Here is an 11,192-nt window from a genome sequence, read left to right on the forward strand (position 1 = left end):
GATGTCACTTAATTGTATAAAGAAATAAAAAGATATATGATGAATATTTTCCTTTAAAATTAAAGAGATAAACATATAATAGATGTAATTAATTAAGAAGATACAATGACTCAAAAACAATCTCAAGATTATGATAATCAATAAGAACTAGGTGGATAAGAGGGTAGGGCTGAGTCCTAAGACAAGAGGGGACACTACCAACTCTTGGGCTTAGGTTTATCGAGCTATGGGACCCCACCACAATGTTTGAGGACTAAGGTATGGTATAGCATCCAGGTAGGTTGAGGGATGGACAACACTCATTTGAAAGGCAGGGACCAAGGTCTTGTCAAACCTTTAATGCAATTTCCTTGTCCAATCCTCAAATGACCTAGCCTATACAGACAATGTAGTAGATAAGATATGAACATATACATATATGAAGAATTATTTTGAATTAAATAATGCAATGATAATCTTTTAAATTGATTCATTGGAAAAAAAAATAGGACAATATTATAAGCCCTTGCAAGTGGGGACATTACAAGTTACACCCTAGGTATTTTTGCTCTTATCATTAGATTTTTCAAACACGATTAAATTAGGAGACAACACAATTGAGTAATGAGATAGTCTTAATCTAATCTTTGGCATTAGGACCTTATTAGTCCTCTTATTTTTGTGAGGTTCGAGCCCCTTGATTTTTTTTCTTGCAAACTTTTTTTGTAATTCACCAAACTCGTCTTCATTTTCTCCTCATTGCCCAACCACAAAAAAAATCTTTGTATTTTTTACTCGATATGTTTTGTAGCCTTATCCATTGAGGATTGTGAAGTTTTTCCTTTTTGTTAAAATCATAAATATTATTAATAGTTGTAATTAGTTTAGTTAAAAACCTTTCTAAAGGGGTTTGAGGATTATTCACACCTCTTATCTACTATAAGGATAGGTACTAGGACCCTCAAAATCATCATCATATTTTGATACCAAAAAATTATTATACATCAGAATATATATAAATACAGTAACTAGAGTATATGATATCAGAGCATCTTGGGAGTAAGAGAAATCTTGCATCACCTAGAAATATTTCCTTTTGGTTGTTTCAAAAAGAGTTTTCTCAATGTAGAGTTGTTGTCTATGGAGGCTTGCTACTTAGAAATCCAATCATATAAGCTCATAATGTTCAAATTTTAGAGGTGAAGGTTCATTTTAGATACATTAACTTGTCAGTGGAGTTTCATGGCTAGATTATATGTATTTGTGAAGGTATTGCAAATTTTTGGTATAAGAACTATAGGGTTAGTTTTAAAGGTCTTAGAAACCCTAGATGAGGACTGGAATTTTTTTGGATGGGCACTTTCACAAATCCAAGCTTGTAGATCAAGAGCTAAGGTTTCTAGAAAGTCATTATAATAGCTAATTGGAGCAACGGTTCAAGAGTTATAGTCTTTTCAAGTTGGAGAAACCAAAATTTCTAAAATAAATTTCAAAGGTGTATTTGGTCAACTCTATATGTATTTTTAGGGTCTGTTGGCCCTAGGTATTAAGTTTGAGTATCAAGAACCTTCTCAGGTGGCATAAAATTGCCTATTTAAGAAAAGCTTGAACATTGTCTAAGATAGCTCTAGGTGATAGTTTGCAGCTTTTCCTTATAGATAACTATAATGAAGGTGCCCATGTCAGTTAGCATATTGTAATTCTAAATTCTATTATTCCACATTTGCAAAGATAATAAGAAGCCCACATTTTATTCTCGTGATTTGTTGTTATTTATTTATTACTATTATTTATATATATAGAGCATTTGATTCTATATTATTTCTTTAATTTATAATTTTTTGTTATTTATTTAATCATCTATATAGCATAGAATCAAATGCACTATGCAAGTTTCGAGTATATACTGCAATTAGCCACCACTCTATTGTACCTTTTTTAAGTTAAATAAAAGTACTTTGCTTCTCTCAAGGAACTGGTCAAATTTAATTTAAATAAACTATTTTATCAATTGAGGTTGGTGGGGCTCTCTATCACACTCAAAGTTCTTTGAAAATCCTTAAAATATAATTTTATACATTCACACTAAAATTGTCCTTTCAAATAATCCCAAAAGAATTTAGTTTTATAGTTGTGATTTCTCCTTGAGAATAACTTGATATTTGAAGAGCATCAATCAATAAAATATGCATAACTCATATCAAACAATTTCATTAGCTATACCTACCTAGGTTTGCAGATCCTGATGTTAAGAGGATATGATTAATAAGCATCAATCCTAATCATTGGCCAAATTATGTTGGATTACCCAAGATTGAGCAAGCAAGGATCTTAGGTTTTCTAACCAACAATTTGAGGAACCAATAGACCTTTCCACAAAAAACCTACACACAAGGAACATAAGAAATGGATTGGGTGACTATTTTGATACATTCCTTTGTTAAGCCCCTACTTTGGTATCTTCACCTCTATATAAATCTAATTGATATGATAAGTCAGTGATAGATATAACCAAATAAAGAAAAAAAAAAAGATAATAATATCAATAAGAAAGATATAAGAAGAATGTAATATTATATCAATATGTGAGTTAAAGATGAGAGAGATTCCTTAAGAAAGATAAGGGACCAAGTGAGAAATCTAGAGTTAATGTGTAAGTTTGAGAGATTCAACAAAGGAGAAACTTGGAAAAGAACTGTATGGAATGTATCCAAGATAATATATGAACATCCATGAAGTGTAGAGAGTGTGAGTAACAAAGAAAGAAGATGAAATAAAAATAAAACAAAGGGTTTATAAAAAATTTAGAAGGAATCTTGCATAAGAAAGCCCATAATTGGGGCATTCAAAATGTAGGCTAATAATTTGTTATGCTCCAATAACAACTTGCATGTCTATAAATTCCCAAATATTAGCACACCACACATATGTCTCCATCGTACCCACTTGTCCAAAAGTGTCAAGGTTGTGTTGAAAGAATCTTAGAGTGCATGACAAATTGGTTGACGGTGGTAGATGCTAGGGATTATCGAGACGTATATTGTAAATTACAATAATACATATCAAAGATGTATTAGAGATTCATAATATACTCATGAAGGAGGATTATGTATGTGTGTGCCAATATTGGCAGATATATATATCTACAAGCATATCAATCATAAATCAATATACACACTGCCAAATTGTAATTAGTTATGTGTAAACTAATAAATATATTAGAGAACTTTTTGGCTAGGTTTTTCACCTTAAGTTTGAAGGTTTTTCTAGGACATATGAAGTGCACCTTGTTTGAATTAATTTAAATCTGCATTTTTTTATTGATTTGATCATGAAAATATTAATTGAAAGATGTTCTTAATTTTTCATGACATTAAACTTATGCTACTAGCTTGTTATTCAAAATTATCTTTCATGTCAAGTTTATCTTGAGAAATCTATAATTTAAATTTAGATTTTGAAAATAAATTAAATAAATAGAAATATTTTTAACTTGAGTCATTTTTTGAAAAAAAAATGATTTAGTTTAATTATTTTCTTATTCTCTATGAGATCCTTTGTTCCATGTAACAAAATTTATTTAATTCATTCACTTTAGATAGTGGACAAGTAAAAAATATATATTTCTTACTTGCTTTTAGTTAGTGGAAGAGTGAAAAACATATATTTCTTATTTTCTTTTAGTTATTCTTTCAAAGTTTAAGAATAAATAAATGAAAATATCATTTCTTAACTTTGGTGGATGAGTAGATTAATTCACAAGATAAGTATAAAGTAGTAGAATATGATTTGCGAGCATGTGAAAGCAAAATTTTATAGCTTATTATATTTGGACAATCAGTGAAGAGGGAATCGTAAGTCTTTATCATCAATAAAATTAGATACCGGGTTGTCTACCTACTAAGATTTATTTCAGAAAATAGATATCTACCTGGCTTAAAATCTAAAATTGGAGAGAATCTTTTTTTTTTTTACTAAAAGAGGGGTAAAATTTTTATTGAATATCAAAGAGAGCTAAACAACACAAGAAACAAAGAGAACTGCAAAGCTTTATCCTGGTCCACAAGTTGATCCGACATCTGAGATAAATCAAGGGGAAGCATCCTAGGATCAAGAATGTTCCAAGCTGGCCCCTGCTCAAAGGCCCATTTAGCCAGACAATCAGCCACACTGTTCCACTCACGAGGGATATGCATAAAGGACACAGAATCTAGAGAATTTCATAACTGAATGATCTGCTAAATAACCAGAGCCAAATGCCAATCCACATGCACAAGGGTCCTCTTATGCAATAAGTTCACAACCACCTGCAAGTCAGTCTCACAGATGATTCTTTTCTAGCCACGTAGACAACACTGTTCCACAGCAACCAAGATAGCCAGGGCTTCCATGAGGTTATTAGTATGGTAACCCTTGTATATAGGGAAAAAAAACTGGATATCACCAGAACTATCATGCCCAACTCCCCCAATACCAATCAGACTAGGATTTCCTCGAGAAGAACCATCAGTGTTGATTTTAAGAGTGCCTGCCATAGGAGGAGACCAACGTCCCTGATGATTAACACGCTGAGGGTGTTTCTTAGCTCTATTCCCAGAGCGGGTGTGGGGGATCAAAGGAGAGCAACCTTGAAGAGGAAAGGAGAGGCGAGAGTAAATACCAGCATCAATAGGATCCAAACCCCCACTGATGTCACATTTAGCAAGGAGTGTTTCCTAAAGAGAATTAATAATTTTCCCCCACAGGTGCCTAATCTTAAATTGCAAATCATGAAAGATCCTTCTATTCCTCTCAAGCCAAACATGCCATAAAATAAGAGAAGGGTCGATAGTCCAAGCAACTTGAAGAAAAGAACTCTTGGAAGGGGAATGGCCCAAATGGTCCTAGAATTCAGACAAAGACGACACATGCCAGCACGTGCATCCCCACACACTCCACCAGAGGTGCAAAATTTGTTTGGCAAAGGGCACTGAAAAAAAAGGTGAGATACAATATCTTCACTATTGTGGCAGAGAACACAGATAGAAGGCCCCTAGAAGCCTCGCTTGTAGAGATTATCCCAAGTGAGACAAAGATTGTAAACCAAAATCTAGAGGAAAAAGTTACACTTAGGCCATGAAAAACTATTCCAACTTTCTTCCACCAAGAGACCTCCACCTCACCAAAAAGTTGCTTTCTCAGTGCAAGGTACCCTAAAGAAACAAAATACTTGCCAAAAGAAGCACCTCCCCAAGCCAAAACATTAGGTCCTTGCAACAAGCTACACTCCCTAGAAGCCAATATCTGAGATAGTTCCAACCGATCTCCCAGTGAGCCACCCATAGGCCAATCAGAAGAATTCTTCCATCTATAACCCACAACAAAGCCCAAGTTAAAAGCCTCCTTATAGTGAGCCACCTTATTCCATCCAGCAGAAAGGAAAGAATCAAAAAGAGCCTACAAGTGAGGATGAGAGGAAAGGAGAGGAGGATGCCCATTCCAAGAATCACTCCAAAATAGAGCCTCAGTCCAAAATAAACTTCTCTTCACCAGGTGAGCACCAATCTTGAGGGTATTCCACACCATAGAGCCTCTTCCCTCAAGAGAAAATTGGGAAACTTCTGAAGGTTCAACACCAAGTAAATACTTGTGTGATAGGATATGGGCCCAAAGCTGAGATTGACTAGTACACCAATGCCAATAGAGCTTGGCAGCAAGAACTTGACTACACAAGATAGCAGATCGAAGACCAAGGCCTCCTTCCTTTTTTGGTCGACAAACAATATCCCAATTGATGAGGCTCCATTTGGTATGTTGTAAATTGCCACTCCAAAGAAATTAGCAAGAGAGGGCATCAAATTCTTTAAGAAAATACATCAGGGCAGCCTGAACCATGCTTTTGTATATGGGAAGATCTTGAATTACAAATTGAAGGAGTGTCACCCTACCAAGAGTAGAGAGCGTGAGTCCAATTATTGACCCTTTGTCAAAGTTTGTCAAGCAAGCTTTTCCAGAAAAGCCTAGGCTATCTACCCACCACAATAGGGACCCCCAAGTAAGTCAGAGGGAGAGACGCAATTTGAAATCTCAAGATATTAGCAATACTCCACTGGATCAGCTTAGGAGTGTTGAAGAAAAAAATAGATGACTTGTGGTCATTAATTTTCTGCCCAAAGACAGACAAATAAGTATCCAAGGTGAGCCGAAAGGCTTTAGCTTTCCGAATCCGAGCTCTCCCAGCAAGGGCAGTATCATCAACAAACTAAAGGTGAGAAAGAGCAGGCAAACCATTTCCCCATTGCCATCCTTGAATCAAATTTTGGGAAACATGAAACTTGATAAGTCTACCAAGTCCCTCAGCCATAATGATAAACAAATAAGGCGAGATGGGATCTCCCTGACGAAGACCTCTAGAAGCCCCAAAAAGCTCTGTCAGTTCACCATTAAGAAGGACCGAGAAGGAAGGAGTAGTAACACAGCTAAGAACCCATCTAACCCAATCTTGACTAAAGCCAAAAGCAAGAAGAACTTTTCGCAAGAAATGCCAATTGACCATGTCATAAGCCTTAGCCATATCAAGCTTAATAAACATAGCACGTTCCCTAGAAGTATACATAGAGTGAATAGCTTCAGAAGCAATAACCACCCCATCCAAAATTTGTTTTCCTGCCACGAAACCTCCTTGTTCCTCAGAGATAACCATAGGAAGACAAAATTTAAGCCTCTCTACTAGGAGCTTAGTGATGATTTTATAGACCACATTACAAAGAGCAATGGGCCTAAAAAAGTCTAGCTAATTAGCCTCTTCCTTCTTTGGAAGAAGGACTAAGAAAGTAGCATTCAAGGCTTGAAGCATTTCTTTGTTGGGAAAGGACTTCTGAACCACATCCAAAAGGTCATGATTGATAATATCCCAAAATTCTTGAAAGAATTCAACAGGGAACCCATCTGGCCCCGGAGCTTTGCCCTTCCCCAAGCTGAAGACCACCCCCTCCAATTCAAACATACTAATTGGCCTCATAAGAGAAGCATTCATCTCCCTGGTCACAAAAGAGGGAATACAAGACAAGATAGTATTCTCCTAAATCTTTGTTGGAGGTAAATCATTTGAAAAAAGAGTAGAGTAAAACTGAATAGCTTCCCTGGAAATAGCTTGAGAAGAAATCAAACACATCCCATCAGAAGTAACAAGAGAAGAAATGTAACTCCTGTTACATCGAGCCTACACAGATTTATGGAAAAATGCAGTGTTCTTGTCCCCTTCCTGAAGCCAGTCAACTCGAGCCTTCTGTTTCCAATAGATTTCTTCTCTAAGATCCCACTCAGCTAAATCAACAGAAGCTTGGGATTCTGCAATGCCAAGAGCTTCTAAAAAACCCAGATCCTATATCTACCTGGTAATAACATCAAGACAATCTTGAGACCTCTTCTTCATAATATGAAGATTACCAAAAAAATTCATGTTCCAATGCTTCAACTTCCTTTTAAAAAATTTGAAGTTTTTTAGAGAAGGAGTACATAGCAGTGCCATAGGTAGGGCCTCCCTGTCTCCACCAGTGAGTCATTAAGTCATAAGAGAAGAGTCTTGAAGCCACATCATCTGGAACTTAAAGGGAGGGTTCTTGGACACAGCAACATAACTAGCCGTGAGCTTAATAGGTCAGTGGTCAGAACCTCTCCAATCAAGAATTTTAGAAGAGAGCGAAAGAGAACCAGAATTTCAAAAGCAGGAAACAAGGAACCTGTCCAAGCGTTCTGAGATAGCATCATTTCCAACTCTTCGATTGTTCCAAGTAAAGAGCCCATTGAGAGGTTTGACATCAGAGAGATGTAAAAGATCAATATTTTGTTGAAGAAGCTTAGAAGAAGGACCCAAGCGAGCTAGCCCACCCCTCTTCTCCTCTAAACTAAGAACAGAGTTGAAGTCTCCAGCCACAATCCAAAGCAGGAAAGGATGACAACTTCTGACATGCTTAATATGATCCCAGAGCTTAGACTTTCTAGGGAGATCAATAGGAGCATACACATTAGTAACAAGAATCATCTTGCCAGTCTCTAGAGAGGAAGCAACCATTGAAAGAGCTAAGAGGCAAGAGACCCAGTAAAGTGGCATAACTTTCCTAGGATCCTAGCTGATGGCAAGACCACCACAGCTCTCCAAAGCACCAATACATTGACATTGGCCTAGAAACCAAATGTTAGGAGCACATCTAAACATGGAGTCCACTAAAAGCTTGGTCTCCTAGATACAAAGGATATCTGGAGAATGCATTGGCCTAGAAACCAAATGTTAGGAGCACATCTAAACATGGAGTCCACTAAAAGCTTGGTCTCCTGGATACAAAGGATATTAGGAGAATGCTCAACCACAAGATCGTGAATAGCTTTTTTTCTGGGGATACTATTCAACCCCCTCACATTCCATGAGAGAATAATCATTGAGTAGAGTGGGGAAAATGCTCATTCAAGGTCTTGACAACCCCAGACTCTACCAATAAATCTCCTGTAAGTTTAATTTTTTCTTGATCCTGCTTTCACCCAACTCTTGAGGGAGTAGGAAAAGAGACTTTCTTAAATGGTCTTTGCATCAGGCCCAAAGCAAGAGAAGATCCTTTTCCTTTACTAGAGGCAAACACATCTTTAACCAAATATGCCAGAAGAACATCGTCCTTTCCCTGTGGAGTAGGAGAAACCACAAGGGCACCAGACTCAGGGCCAATAGAAGTCTCTGGCATATGCTGAACTACAACATCCTGGTTGCCACTAAGAGTAGAATCCCTCCCCTTTAAACCAGTAGCTGCACCCTGAGCCTCTGCAGGAATACCTTCTTTTATAACCATATTGTCAAGAACCTCAAAATGATTAAACCATGAGTCAACTTGCCGATCTAGATGAGATCATTTTTGACCCTGCCCCTTAGCACGGTTTTGAGCTAGGTTAAAACCATCCTTATCAAGACTAGTAGAATTGGATGGCACTGGCCCCTGACTTGAAGTGTTTATATGAGCTTTCTCTTTACCTGCACTATCAGTCTAAGCATTTCCTTTTCCACTAACATTTTGACCGTTCCCCTTTCCATCATTAGCCATCCTTGGGCCAGAAAACCCAATAGGGGTACCATTGTCTTTGGAGGCTTGATGGCATTGACATTGTAAATGACCATACACATGACAAAGGTGGCAATGAAAGGGAATAGATTCATAGTCTAGCTATTGGATCTAAGAAGAAGAACCAAGACAAATTTCTAGAGAATTTGACAAAGGATTATTTAAATCAATTTCAACACAAATATAGGCATAGGAAATAACCTTTTTGTCCAGAGATTGGTGGGCTATAGCAGTTGGCTTTCTGAGCACAGCGGCAATTTGTTGCAAGATATCCTCACGCCAGAACTCCAAAGGAAGTCACAGCAGGCGGACGCAAACAAGAACTCTTGAAGGAAGATCCTTAGCAGAATTGAACCCCGTATGTCAAGGTTTGACAAAAAGACCTACTCAGTCATAAAAATATGGGCCTCCGTCAAAGACTCGGTTTTGATCTGACATGCAAGAGAAGTTCACCAAAATATAGCTATTTCCAACCAACATAATGTCCATATCACCTTCCACCTGCCATGAACGGCGAATCCAAGCTTCCAAAGCTGCCAAGGAAATTTGAATACCAAGAAACTTGCATATCAATGTAAGTGTGGCCAAATAGTCCACATCCTCCATTACTGCTTCTAGAGGAATAACCAGCACAGGCCGATCCTGGCTACGTGGAAAACAACCATTAAATTTATTTAACTTTTGGCGCTCGCTAACATAAAATGGCTCCTTCTCCTATGACTGCACCCCGGGAGAAGATCCATCAAAACCAAAGGCTCCAGCAAGAATGAGACTTGTGGAAACCCCACTCACAGCCATAATAGCCAGGCAAACAAACTTTGAAAAAAAGTTCTTAAAATTTGTTTACCACAATAAACACAAACCCTGCACAACAATAATCATCCAATATTGAAGCTACAAAAGGCTCACTAGATAGAAGAGAAATGGGGTGTGCTCCCTATGCATGCACAGCCCAGCGGCAGCAAAACAAGCTTCTGAAACCCTCACACACAGCCGCTTCCAATTCCTATCCTCCCTTCATCCTTCTAATTTTACTAGAGCAGTTCACAAATCTTTTTATTTATTTTTCTCTCAAAAGCAACAAATTAACCATCTCCTTCTTATTTCTTTTTCCAATACTTCCAATCAAAATTGGAGAGAATCTTGTGTGGAAGAGGCTTACTTTTTTAATTAGATGTTTAATTTTGTTTTTCATATTATTTATAAGAAAGTTGAAGTATGTCTGTTTATATTTTGTTAATTATTTATGTTATTATATTTCAAATTATAAAGTAGGTCATTTTTACAAGAAGCATTTGGATGATCAAATGTCAATTGTATCATAATGTTAAATATTTTTTATTGTTAGAAATTCTTTTTTTAATTTTTTAATTTAGACAACATTTAGATTCATAAGAAACAGATATTATCAATAATAAAGTGAATTTGTAATATTATTATCTGGATTCAATTAGGTAGATTTTTAATAAAACTTATTATTCTATGATTCATGAGTAATAGTTCATAGAAACCCATCTTTTATACTTAAGATTCCATGATGTTCACAGAGGTGAAATGCTATTAGAAGTCATCATAATACTACTCTAGCACTAATGCGCGTACCTACTAAATTCCTTCCATGAATAAATTCACTGATCTGTTTGCAATCCTATTTGAAACCTAATCTATTTACTGATTTACTGATTTTTTTTTTTCAATTTTCTGTTGAAACTTGATTCACTTAGACTAAGGTATGAAATAGAGATAAGGTGTGAAATAAACAAGTATCTCTTTCATTTTACTTACTTTTACATGACTCTTTTTAAACTATAATAATTATTCTAATGTAATTTATTTGGTTCAATAAAAGGTTTGGGAAGAGATATTTTCTTTTAAGAAGCGAATTGGAAAATTTACTTGGCTGGTGTTGCTTAAATGCAGACTGATCGAGTTTAGATAGAGTGCAGAAATCAAATAATTGGTTCTAATTCTGACTGTTGGAATTGGAATTGTGAGAGGTGCAGAGCAAAATAGAATCCAGTCTTCGGTTGGGAAAGACGTTTCTTGGCGTGGCTGTGTTTATAGCATTTGTTACGTGAGATGTTGTAACGGAGAGGGGATAAGTGGATTCAGGGCAGTGCACTCACT

This window comes from Cupressus sempervirens, chromosome 8 (assembly GCF_028749045.1).
Source record: "Cupressus sempervirens isolate cs-2001-9-10 chromosome 8, ASM2874904v1, whole genome shotgun sequence".
Classification (NCBI taxonomy): domain Eukaryota; kingdom Viridiplantae; phylum Streptophyta; class Pinopsida; order Cupressales; family Cupressaceae; genus Cupressus; species Cupressus sempervirens.